Consider the following 13,599-nt stretch of genomic DNA (forward strand, 5'->3'; position numbering starts at 1 on the left):
TATTATTAGACAGACTCTCCAACTCTAACCATGTTTCAAGCCTTCTTTTGAACTTAGGACTAGCATATATTGCTGACAGAAATATATGAGAGTTAGATTTGATTACCTTCATGATGCCATGAACTGCATGTATATCACTACTGATAGACTGGAACTCAAGTACATCCGCGTTCCACAGGAGTAGCACCCCACCAGAAAGACCCTGGGGCTCAGCAAGGTGAAAGCTATCAAAGGGCAAACCTTTGATGAGACGCTCAGTATAGGTTCTACTAGTCTTTGTTTCAGAGAGAAACAAATGATCAGGCTTGTGCTCAGCAATCAGATGACGGATATTGGTACGGAACCCCTTTCTTGCAATTCCTCTAGTGTTCCAAGCTACCACAATCATTGGTTCAGGCAGTGGATTTTGGAGAAAGATTTCCCTTCTCACTCTCTGAGATGAATGTGTACCCATCTCCATGAACTTCCCTTCTATTGAGCTGAATAATTGGGTGTTCCTCGGAACTAACACCATCTCTGTCAGCCACTCCTGGACTGCCGTGTCGAATACACACTTCGCACTCACCTCCAGTTGTCTAAACTCCATTTGAGTATGAGCTATTACCAGAGCATTTGATGGTGTTCCCATCTGAATTGAGAGGGAGGGAGACTTGAGGGTGAACAATTTCCTCTCCTGCGGAAGCATCGGTTTTGGATCCATTAGGAAAGCTACTTGGGGTGGGACAACCCACGAGGGGTGCTGGTACCGGGCTCGCTCCAACCACCACCTGGTGAAAACCTCCAGTTCTGGGCAGAGAGCTTTCAAGGTGTTCAAATCTGGGAGGTGAACGGGAAGCAGCTCTCCTTCGTTTCTTTCTGCCATCATTATGTCCTGGTACGGCGGATCTGCCAGGTGAGGAAAGAGAAGGAAGTGGCGGATCTGTTGTGCATTCACTCTGAATAGCTGAGATGGGGTTTTGAGGTAAAATGCCATGTTGTTGATGTTCCACTCCGGGTAAGTCGGAATTGGGGGTTCCAGGAAGGTTAGTTTCTCCGGTGTTGGGACTTTGGTTTCGCAGAGGACCGGCGACGGAGGCGCAATCGGGAGAGGCTGAAAAGGCAAATAGAACCTTGGGTTTGGAATTTGGTATCTGGCTTTGAGGTTGGCTACTATTGGGCAAAGGAAGATCGACTTCTCCTCTGAGTCGGAGCGATGCTGGAATGGACAATCCCCTTCGGAGAATTGGTTTGTGTCGGAAGACATGATGGGAGGATGGTTTTTTCTTCTGAAAATCAGGTGGAAATTGTTGTTGACTGGGTTTAGGTAGGGCAGCTAGAGTGTTTGATAAAGATGGCACCAGGGTAGGGATATTTTGAGAAGATTGGACGGTAGATGAACAAGCCACGTGTTGAGATTCATCTTCCAACATAGGAGAATGAACGGGTAGGGTTTCTGCAATTGGAATTGAGATAGAAGGTTCGGATGAAGCCACGTTTCCAGCGTTTTGTTTTGGCGCTGAAAATTGATTTTTTTGATTTTGTTGAATTTTTGCAGACACACCCTTCTGCTGCACAACTTTCTTTTTTGGAGTAACTCTGTTCACGGGTTTCCGCTTCACCTTTTGGACTGTTGTCCACCCTACCTCTGCAGTAGGGTTCGGATGAACAGTGGCAGTCGCGGCGCCGCTTGTGTTTTGATTGGATACAGACCCATTCATTGGAGGTTGAGACAGCTCCTCTCTGTTTTCCGAAGCTATAGCCGAATTTCTCTGGCAATTTCTCCCGTGATGACCAATTGTTCGACAGAACGAGCAGTACGGAGGTTCTTCTCCATAGACAATTTCTTGTTTGGTATTACCAACCCACAGGTGGCTAAGTCTAGGTTTTTCCAAGTCAACCATGACCATAATTCGCGCCGCAAGTAATCGCTTAGAGAGAAGTGGAGAGGAATCCAATTTAATGAAGGTTCCAATAGCGTTACCACACCTTTGGAGAATCGATTGCGAGTGGAACTCAATAGGCAATTCTGGGAGAGAAATCCACAACGGAACAGAGGAGATAGAAGCTTCTGAAGGTTTAAAACCTGGCTCCCAAGGCTGGACCGAGATGGATAATTTACCGATGAACCAGGGACCACCAGCAAGAATAGAACTTTGGAAATCCTTTGACGGGAGAGGGAGATTATAGAACCCACGCCCTAAAGTGAAGATTTTTGCTTCCTTAGGAATATTCCAGATTTTTTCCAGGCTCTGTTTCAGGAATTCAAAGGACAGAGACTTACCAATCACTTTGAAGACAACTGAGAATAACCAAGGGCTAGCTAAGGCTGAAACATTGTCATCCAACACCGGGATGAAACAGTGAGGAGAAGAGATGCACTCAGAGGGAGGAGAGGATTGGGAAAGAGATTTTTTGATGGCAGGAGGAATTTCAGAGGGTTTCTTAGATGGAGAACTTTCCGGATTGTTTGACTGAAGGGACTGAGCGAAAGATTTTTCATGGGAGGAGGGTGTTATAGGAGGAGGGGGTAAAGGCGGAGGAGGAGGAGGTGGAGGACAAAGATTGACTATGCGTACAAGAAACCACAAAGATTGACTATGTTACACATATTTAGGTGATATGCCTCTATGATTAATTTTCCCAGCACACAGACCATACCCTCCCCAGCTACCCACCACTTTTGATTAACATGTTTTCAAACAGTTCATACAATATCTACTCTAGCAACTTAATCAATAACAGTAACCACACTACTATTCAATCAGCATAAGCAAACTAGCAACCATTATCCCAATTACTATTAAAAGCAACATACTACATAAAATTCGAAAAATTGAAGAAAGAAACCAGCTTTGGTAATTGAGACAAAGGTTATCAGAAGATCCAACATACAAGGAAAGATTCATTGTCTGGTGGTACCAAGCATATAATCCTGCTGTTGGCAGGTACGAATTGAGAATCATAGAAATCAACCGGTTCTGCCTTCACTTCTTTAAAAACCTCAACATCATCTTCCATTGGATTTATGTTCATATCAAGACCACTAAAGTTTTTTTGGCCTCTCTATCGAAAGACACGCGAGCACCAAATAAAGGACCTGCCAACAAATTATCAGAAAGGACTTGCTTTAACTCTCTTGGTTCTTGCTTGACTACTCTTACTGATCCTCCTGATCATGAAAAAATAACATAGTATTTCGAAAGATGTTCACTGTTAAATACAAGTCACACCAATGTAACACAACACAGCTACATAGCCTACATTTACCTTCCCCACCACAAACAGAATTAGAACCTGGTGGCAAACTAAAACCAGATGTAGCTGAAGGCTCACAAGTATGTATTCTACCAAAAAAATTTGGGGGTGACATCAAATGACTATGTTTAGAAGTTGACAAGTTTGCTTCATAATTTTCTGGTAGAGACAAAAGAAACAAAATGAATAATAAAAGAAATGCAAATAACCAAATAAAGATAAGTCCAAGGTCACTGACTTGAAGGTACCAATGTAAGTATGTAACAGCTAGTTCCAGACACTGTAACATAGCATACTTAATTGACTAATTGTGCTTTCTTCATGTAATCAACCAAAACTTTGCACTAAAAAACATGCATCAGTTTAAAATCTATCAAGTTTTCATACACCAAACCATCTTTACATCAATTCACTTCACACAAACAAACAAACATACATAACTTTTGATTGTTCAATGATCACTTAGACTCATTCAGCAGCTTCCTAAAATCATTCATTCAAATTAACTAAATTACGAAATTACCATAATTCAAAATTAGAAAATGAGGAGAGTAATTAGCAGTAGACTCTTTAGGGTAACTAAATTGTCTGACATACAAAACATGGAAAGCTCTTATAACAACAAAGAGATCAGCATGACAACAGGGGTATCATGACACAGGCTACACGGCTACACCATCATACGAGCTTCCAAACTAATACCTTGATCAATTTAATCTGAATTTACGCACTCTGAATACAATGTGTTATTACGTAGTATATATGAAGCACCGCTAATCTCGTTTTCCATAAGAACACCCAATTTTTTTTTAGTGGAATCCAAATAATGGGTATTAATCTTCATTTTGACACTTTTTTTTCCAAAAAATATTTTTTGTAGGCCTTAAAAATGAAAAATATGTGAAAAGGCGGTAATTGTAATAACACGGAAATAAGGTGAAGTGAACACGGCCAAAGTACTGGATTGAGACAAGTCACAAATCCTAAGTGGGGTATGAGATGGGGCAAGGGGTATGTGGCATGTGCACAAGACATGTGCGCCCAAAGACAAGGCATACAAACAACTAGTTTGGTCGTTTGAGGGTATGTCGTCGTTACCTTAAGACATGATGATCAAGGACGAATGAGATGGTTTTGGGCATTATCCATGACTCCCAAGGTCCTTTGGGAACCCATGGAAGTACTTGGATGTATAATCTTTTCGGGTGAAAAACTGATGTACGGAAGCCAAATTTGAATGATATAATACACGAAATTGGAGCAACTTAGGAGGTGTCGGGACCCGGTGTCTGAAATTCACGAAATTATACAGGATGCATCCCGGGGTCATATGATGTTTTTTGGACCCATATACGACCATAATTCGTCTACATAAAGGCGCCACGGAAGCTTATTGCCAATACAAGAGGCCTGTACGAAAATGGGTTAAATTGGATGCTTAAAGACAAATTGGATGGTTCCACCCACCTAATTGGACTCCCGGAGGGTATTAGGGTTAGGAAGCTTCTCGGCAATTTTCGTTTCCGGGTCAGGAAAAGTCAAAAATTATCGAAATTGAAGGCTATATACACCTTTTTGGCCAATTTCGGAGGTTTCGGGACCGGTGTTGAAAAGTCTCGAGATACTAGGGGATATATCTCGGGGTCATATAATGTCGTTTGAAATCATATATGATCATTATATGTTTTCATAAATGTCCGTGGTAGCCTCGAGTTTATGAAATCGGTGCAAGATTTAAACAGGTAAACTGATAGCTTGAAGGCATATTCACATATTGGATGGTTTTATCCACCCAAATGGACTCTCAGGGTGTATTAGGGTCCATCAGAAGCATCTTGGCAAATTTTTTTCCCGCGTCTAAAATAGTGAAAAATTGTCCAAAATTAAAGGCTATAAAACACGATTTCGGGTCAATTTTTGACGTTTTTTCAAAAAATGAACTGAATGGGTGAGGTGACTCCTAGAGTCATATAAGGTGGTTGTAAACCATAACACACCTATAAAGATGTCTATAAAGTACTAATTATGATTCTGTTTCTATTTTGCAAGTCATGAAATTTTGAAATATAATGATGTCACATAAGTAAAATGATGTGATGTGGATTGATTATAATGATGTCATAAAAGTATATTAAATTGATGTGACTTGAAAATAATGATGTCATATGAATCTAATGATGACATATTAATATAATGATGTCATATTATGTAATTGTATTTATAATGATGTGATGTCATAATATGATGTGACTTGACAATAGTTATGTCGTAAGAATATAATAATATCAAATAAGGAAAATGGTGTCATATTATGTAATTGTATTTATAATGATGTGATGTCATAATATGATGTGACTTGACAATAGTTATGTCGTAAGAATATAATAATATCAAATAAGGAAAATGGTGTCATAATATCATAATATTGGTGTAATTTGACTTGACATTATGGCTTGGAATTGGAAAAGAACACATGTTATGATGTAATTATGGATAATCATATTACTTTTCACATGTGTGTTGATTGATGCGATGTGATGTGATGTGATTTGTTGATTGATAGACTATGGATAATAATCATACTACTATTCATGTTTGTAATCTAAGTATCACTCTTATCTCATATTCCATCATCAGTTAACATAAATTGTTCCTCAATCACCCTGTTTCGGTTTCAATTGGCACATTCACGATAAAAAACAATTCCAAACCTCGAAAAACGCGCAATAATGGTAATATGAGATGTACTAAAGTGTAAAAAACCCATCCCCCTACTATTCCAAACCTTTTCCCCCATCTTCTGGGACTGTATTAGTAACTTTCCCTATTATTACAATTATAGCTTTTTTCACGTATTTTTCATTTTTGGAGCCCACAAAATTTTTTTTTTGGAAAAAAGTGTCAAAATGAAGATTAATACCCATTCTTTGGATTCCACTAAAATAAATTGGGAGTTCTTATGCAAAACGAGGTTAGCGGCGCTTCGTATATACTACATAATAACACATTGTATTTCGAGTGCATATAATAATTTATGCCAATTGAAATGAAAAGAGTAATTGTCTCCTTGACATACTACGTAATATATAAATGCCTAATATGATTGGTCCTATCCATGCAAAGTTACAAAATAAATCCAAACAAATACTTCGTACTATATACTACCCATTATTTTAGCATACAGTTAATGTATTTTTACGTTATACTTATTGCAATCCCTGATTTACAATTATACATTTATATTCCTTTTAACTTTATTTCTTTAATTTTAAACCATATGTCTTTATTATATGAATGCAAATGAAATATGTTCTTTTACTTTGAAATTTTATGATAGGCCCTCCCCTCCCAATCAGTGGTTCGTGGAGGCGGATGTACCATGCGCATGGTACATCCGTTCCAAAAAAAAAAAAGTTCAGAATGAATATTGTACAGTATAGAAATATAAGGTACATTTAGTTAAAGTGAAAAACATGGTATAGAATTGTAAAGAACATATGTATAAAGTGAAAATAACATATTTTTAAAATGTAATGAACGTGAAAAAAGATCATAAGAGATATTAAAAAAAAAAAAGAACATAAAGCTATTAATAACAATGAACATGACACTATTTTATAAAGAACACGCTGTTAAATAATACTTCTTTATCTCCGTGTTATTTGATTGTCAGTGTAATGTATTTTTATTTGTAAAATAATATTAATTGTTTATTGTGAAATGTTCTTTAAATTTTGTCTTTAGATTATGGTGGGTGAATATAAATAATGTTCACTACATAATATTATTATGCTCTTTATTAATACTATGGATGTTCTTTAGATATACATAAAGAACATAAAACTGGATGTTCTTTGTAAAATACCTATACTTTCTTTACAAAACAGCTATATGTTTTTTACAAAATAACTAGATGTTCATTCCGCCTTTTATCAAAAATCCGAATGTACCATGCTTGGTGCATTCGTCTCCACAGAAAAAATTTCACCCCCCACCCTATTCCCTAAAAACACCTATATCTTGGAAAACGAGGTTAACGGTGCTTCTTATAAACTAGAAAATGCTAAGTATTGAATTGAGACAAGTCACAAAGCCTAAGTGTTGGGGTATGAGATGGGCAAGGGGGTGTGTGGCATGTGCACAAGACATGTGCGCCCAAGGACAAGGCAAACAACTAGTTTGGTCGTTTGAGGGTATGTCGTCGTTACCTTAAGACTTGATGATTAAAGACGAATGAGATGATTCTGGGCATTATCCATGACTCCCAAGGCCCTTTGGGAACCCATGGAAGTAATTGGATGTAATCTTTCCAGCTGAAAAACTGATGTACGGAAGCCAAATTTAAAGGCTATAATTCACGAAATTAGAGCAATTTAGGAGGTGTCGGGACCTGGTGTCAGAAATTCACAAAATTATACGTGATGCATCCCTGGGTCATATGATATTGTTTGGACCCATATACGACCATAAGTCGGTTACATAAAGGCCCCATGGAAGCTTATAGCCAATACAAGAGGCGTGTACAAAAATAGGTTAATTGGATGCTTAAAGGCAAATTGGTTGGTTCCACCCACCCAATTGGACTCCCGGAGGGTATTAGGGTCTATAGGTAGTTTCTCGGCGATTTTTTTTTCCAGGTGAGAAAAAGTCAAAAATTATCAAAATTGAAGGCTATAATACACGTTTTTTTTTGCCAATTTCAGAGGTTTCAGGACCCGGTGTTGAAAAGTCTCGAGATATTAGGGGATACGTTCCGGGGTCATATATTGTCGTTTGGAATCATATATGATCATTATATGTTGTCATAAATGTCCGTGGTAGCCTCGAGTTTATGAAATGGGTGCAAGATGTAAACGGATAAATTGACAGTTTGAAGGCAAATTAAATGGTTTTATCCACCCAAATGGATTCCCGGGGTGTATTAGGGTCCATGGGAAGTAACTGGACAAATTTTGTTTCCGTGTCTAAAATAGTGAAAAATTGTCCAAAATTGAAGGTTATAATACTTGATGTCACGATCTCGGCAAATTTTGTTTCCATGTCTAAAATAATGATGTCATATGAATCTAATGATGGCATATAAGTATAATGATGTCATATTATGTAATTATATTTATAATGATGTGATGTCATAATATGATGTGACTTGACAACAGTTATGTCGTAAGAATATAATAATCTCAAATAAGGAAAATAGTGTCGTAATATCATAATATTGGTGTGATTTGACTTGACACTATGGATTAGAATTGGAAAAGAACACATGTTATGCTGTAATTATGGATAATCATATTACTTTCACATGTGTGTTGATGAATGCGATGTGATGTGATGTGTTGATTGATAGACTATGGATAATAATCATACTACTATTCATGTTTGTAATCTAAGTATCACTCTTATCTCATATTCCATCATCAATTAACATAAATTAATCCTCAATCACCTTATTTTGGGGTCAATTGGCACATTCACGGTCAAATGCAACCCCAAACCTCAAAAAACGCGCAATAATGGTAATATGGGATGTACTAAAGTGTTAAAAACCCATCCCCTACTATTCCAAACCTTTTCCCCATCTTTTGGGACTGTTTTAGTAACTTTCCTTGTTTTTTAAATTACCGCCATTTTCACTTATTTTTTCATTTTTGGGGCCCACAAAAAATATTTTTTGGAAAAAAAAAATGTCAAAATGAAGATTAATACCCATTCTTTGTATTCCAAAAAAAAAAAAAAAAAAAAAAAAAAAAAAGAAAAGAAAAAAGGGTGTTCTTATTGAAAATGAGATTAGCGGTTCTTCTTATATACTACGTAATAACACATTGTATTCCGAGTGCATAAAATAATTTATGCCAATTGAAATGAAAAGAGTAATTGTCTCCTTGATTTACTACGCCGAATATGATTGGCCCTACGCATGCACAGTTACAAACCCAAACATATACTTTGTACTATCCGTTATATTAGCATACTGTGATTAAACTAGGCCTACAACAAATATGGCAATAATTTGACAAATTATCAATTTTAATAGTGCACACAAATACAATTATTCATATTTTTCAAATTGCAAAAGACATTTTTTATTAAATCAAATTACATACCGACAACCTTCTCTTTTTTGGGCATGATACGTACGTCCATATTTAATTAATCAGATTACGATTGTCCCGTTGTTTATTATTGACTAAATCTTAATTTATTTTTCTAACTCAACATAATTATTCACACTTCTCATTATATCCATCGTTTACAATCTCCTAGACACACCATACATGTATTTCATTCCTTTGATAAGATAATGAGTTGGGGGCCGGGGAAGAGTGTGAGCACGGATCCAATCATCCAAGCGTGCATGTAATACAAGGAAAGTTGGTTCACACTACTCTATGAGTTATGATTTACGATATTAATTTAGGATGTCCAACAAAAGTTACGCTATTACCGTCGAAGTTTTCTTTTTTAAAACTCGAGTAACTCATTCTACATTAGGAATAATAAATGTCACAAAAATTGTAAATTTATAAAATTAGTCATAATATACAATCGAACACTTGTTATAAATCAATGTTACCACTTAAAATAATCCTAGCAAAAAAATTTTAGTAATTTGCGAGTTGAGAAGATATGGTGGCTAATTCAAGATGTTTGGGTCCAATTTAGTCCAATTGGGCCAAGTCACTAAATGATCCAATTAAAAGCCCAAGGTCAAGGTTCAACTCTCCAAACAATGCTAAAGTCAAGATCAGTCCACAAGGCAAGTCAATTGGGCCCAAGCCCATTTCTCCCATATATGCCAAGGTATAAAAGCCATCAATATTACATTTGTACACAACACACAAAAGCCTCAAGCAATTAATTCTCTTGCATAGCTTTCTCTCTCTACACACTGTACTAACTTTAGCATCGGAGGGGCCTTCCTCGGCAACACCCCCGAGGCTAGTTTACGTGTGTTTGCTGTGCAGGAAACCCTCGGTTCATCATCACTTGGATCGAGCCCAGTCTTCACCACCTCATTGGACCTTCGGCAAGGTCCCATTGTTTTTACCCGAAACAATTTGGCGCCGTCTGTGGGGAAGACTTTCAAAAAATCTTTAAGCCAATTTCAATCGTTCTACCTCAATCTTAGTTCCAATGGCTAAGAATCGCAAGAACAAAAATGACGGGGCTTCTCCTATGAGAAAGCGCCGAAAGTCACTAGGAGGGGGTCCCTCGGAACGCCTCACTTCTAGCCTATCTCCTCCTCGGGATAGGAGCCCCTCCGCGGGACCCGACTCTCGGGAGGAGCCTAGGGAGAGATCCGAATCTCCTGTCATCCAGTCCAATCATCCGCCAAGCCCACCTCGGTCAAATGAGGACAACTGGTCCAGTCAAAGGACTCAATCTCATGCCCGGAGCCAATCTCGGAGCATTCGCACCAACTCTCGCTCTCAGCCGAGGACACCCTTGACGGGACCCAACTCGGAAGAGGTAGTGAGAGCCCTAGCGGTCCTCATGGAAGCCATGAAGGCTCAAAACGTGCCACCTCCACGCGGCCGAACCCCTCCGCAAACCAGAAACCAGCGGAGATGCCTCGGCCAGGAGGGGGGGAAACTCTCCTCTTTTAAGGAGCTTGGCGAATGGGAAGAGGATACTTGGAGAACCGAGAGGGAGAAAAACAGGAACTCTCACTTCTTCAGGGATTCCTCCATTCAGCTCGCCACGAGCCGAACCCATAAAAGCAGCAGTTCTGCCTCTCGGCCAGAAACTGCTCGCCGAAGCGTTCACGACCGGCTCGGCGATAGGGAACGGAGTGTGCACAGTCGCCTCTCCTATCCCGCAGCCGAGGCCCAGACCTCCCAGCCCGGGACGAAAACCACTTCTACCTCTCTGAGAGGGCGGAGCGCGGTCCCTTCGGCTGGGAATAAGGGCAAAGCCGTGATGCTGCCCTCCAGTTCTCCATTCGAGCAATGGATATTGGAGTCCCATGTGCCGACGGTCAAAATCCCGTCGCACATTACTTATGATGGAACTTCGGATCCGAAGGACCATATTGCCTCGTACGAGGCTCATATGCATCTTTGCCCCAGGTCCGAAGCAACTTGGTGCAAATATTTTCCAACCACTCTCAAGGGGGTCGCGCAAGCGTGGATCTCCAAGGGAGTTAAAGAGGGCTCAATTACTGGGTGGGACGATCTGTCCTCCAAGTTCAAGAGCAAGTTTTCCACGGCAAATCGCCGAGAAAAGACTACCGCAGAGCTCATGGGCCTGCAGCAAGGTGAGGCCGAGAGCCTCCGAGACTATCTGACTCGTTTCAGCAACGAGTCATCCAGCATTTCTCAGCTGGACCAAGGGCTGGCAGTCTTCGCCCTTCAGCATGGTCTCAGAACTGGGCCGTTCTCCGACTTCATGGTCATGAATTCACCTCAGACCCTGGAGGAGGCATTGAATGCCTCGGATAAGTTCATCCGAGCTGAGGAGTGGAACAAAGCAAAAACCCAACCTCAATCTGGGGGAGGGAAACAAAAACAAGCACCCTCGTCTGAAGGCCAAGGCCAGAAGGCAAAGGGAAAGGCGAAAGCCTCGGAACATTCTTCGGCCAACGAGTCGAAGAAGGAAAAATCTGCTCCTTTCACGGGCAAGTACGAATCTTACACTCCGCTCTCCCTTCCGCGCGCTAAGATCTACAGTGTAACGAAGGAGGAGCAGAGTTACAGAAAGCCGAGACCGCTCCCAGAGTGGTATCAGCGCAAGAATAAAAATCAGTGGTGTGAGTTCCATGAATCACCGGGACACAACACTGAAGAATGTATCCAGCTGAAGGACCAAATCGAGGATATGGTCCGGAAAGGGTACTTGAAAAAATATATCGCGGATCACCGCGAGAAAAAAGAGGCCGAGAAGCTTGAGAAAGACTCTCGGCAAGAAATTGACTTCCCCCGAAAGAACAGCAAAACTGCGGAAGGAAAATTCCCTCCAATCCATGTTATCTCGGGAGGAACATGCTCTCGGAGGGAGCACAAACGTCACCTGAGGGCTCTGACCCATCAGGTGAATCATGCTGATATACAGCCACCCCAGTCACCGGTGCCGAACATGACGTTCACAGCCGCTGACTGTCGGGGGGTGACGTACCCTCACGAGGACCCGTTGGTGATAATCGCCACGGTGGCCAACCACGACGTCAGCAAAGTCTTAATTGACGGTGGTAGCGGGGCAAATATTTTGTTTCGGAAGGCCTACAATCAAATCAAGCTGAAGCCCAAGCACCTCACGCCGGTATCCTACCCGGTATCCGGATTCAATGGGGCTTCAACTTATCCTGATGGGAAGGTCCTACTTCCTGTCACCATCGGCTGCGACGAAGCAGCTAGGAATGTCATGACCGAATTTTTGGTCATTGATGCTCCTTCAGTGTACAACGTGATTTTGGGGAGACCCCTAATTCACGAGATCCAAGGGGTTGTCTCAACTTATCATCAGCTGATGATATACGTTTCAGACGCCGGCTTCCCCGAAAGGATCCAGGGCAGCCAAAAGGAAGCCCGAAGATGCAACTACCTCAAGCCATCCACTAGTCGCCCAGAGGACGATGATGAGGATGAGGAGGAGAAAGAAAAAGAAAAAGAGCCGAACACGAAGAAGCCGAAAGGCCTAAGTGCTTCAGCGCAAGGTTCTGTACCCAAAGAAAAAGGGTCAGAAAAAGAGAAGGCAAGCTCTTCATCTGAGCCGAAAGACTCAGGGAGCCAGCCGAAGAAAAAGAAGTCTGGGATGCCTGCTGATATAGACAGCAGGCCGGATTATGAAGAATCCGGTCCATCAGCAATGGACACGGATCATCAGACTGAAACGGTCGAATTGACCGAAGGAGATGCTGAGAGATGTGTAACAATCGGGATGGACCTTGATCCGAACACCCGTTGTGAACTTATTCAACTCCTTCGGGACAACAGAGATGTGTTTGCTTTCTCGGCAGCCGATATGCCTGGGATAAGTCCAGACCTCATCTCCCATAAGCTTAACGTCGACCCAACGTGTCGGCCAGTTAAGCAAAAGAAGCGGAATTACTCCGCAAATAAGAACCGAGACATCACAGCCGAGGTCAAAAAATTGCTGGACGCAGGTTTCATCGAGCCTTGTCAGTATCCAGAATGGCTGGCCAATGTGGTGATGGTTCAGAAGTCCAATGGTACCTGGAGAATGTGCGTTGACTTCACGGACCTAAATAAGGCTTGTCCGAAGGATTTCTATCCCTTGCCGAGAATCGATCAGCTAGTCGACTCGACGAGCAGTCACGCCTTGCTTAGTTTCATGGACGCATTCTCGAGGTATCATCAGATCTTCATGCACCCCGACGACCGAGCAAAGACGGCATTCGTCACGAAC

The sequence above is a fragment of the Chenopodium album genome, chromosome 10 (genome assembly GCF_948465745.1).
Source record: "Chenopodium album chromosome 10, dcCheAlbu1.1, whole genome shotgun sequence".
Classification (NCBI taxonomy): domain Eukaryota; kingdom Viridiplantae; phylum Streptophyta; class Magnoliopsida; order Caryophyllales; family Amaranthaceae; genus Chenopodium; species Chenopodium album.